Source organism: Macrobrachium nipponense, chromosome 6 (genome assembly GCF_015104395.2).
Source record: "Macrobrachium nipponense isolate FS-2020 chromosome 6, ASM1510439v2, whole genome shotgun sequence".
Classification (NCBI taxonomy): Eukaryota; Metazoa; Arthropoda; class Malacostraca; order Decapoda; family Palaemonidae; genus Macrobrachium; species Macrobrachium nipponense.
In genome coordinates, this window is record NC_061108.1 from 34,770,322 (window position 1) to 34,771,053 (window position 732).

Below are 732 nucleotides of genomic sequence, written 5' to 3' on the forward strand. Positions count from 1 at the left end.
CCCACTGATGCTGAGGAGATGCTTGTGGGGTTACAAAACCACACCAGGTGTGGCAGCACATAGTAGTCATGGCAGATCACGGTACAGAAGGAGGTCCCAGGAGCCTAAGGGAAGACTATACCTGGCCTAGTCCTGACACCTCACCTGCAGAAGAAAATGTTGTGGGGGTCCCTCCTCACTCCGAAGAAGGACCTTCAAAGCAAGCAGAGACCCTAAGAGGAGCATTAACCAGGTCCACAGCCAGTCCTCTTCCCCCTTCAACTCATCAGGGGAGGAAGTGGAGAGAGAGGCCTTCCTGATGGGATGGCAGGAGAAGCACCAGGACGGTTGCCAGGAGAGATATAGGAAGACGAAGGATTAGCTAAGTCTGGAGTGGTTGGGGGTGTACTACACCCCCCACAGCTTTAGGATTTCTAACATATTTGCTCATCTCAGTGAACTTCCCCCACTGGGATGCGGACCAAAGGGAACACTCTGCACACATCACTCCACCATCACATTCATGGCCTCAGCAGTGAAGCATGAAGGGAGTGAGGGCATAACATCCAAGGAAGTGCGATTTTCAAGCACTGTTGCTGTCTACACCGAGGGAACGCCGGACATGGGGGCAGGAAGCAGCATAGGCTGCAAAATCTAGGGTTTGGCTGAATATTCATCCACAAACACTTACGCAACCACTTACTGGAATAGAAAACAAGGGAAAAATCCCACCAGGATAGAAGGATTGAAGAT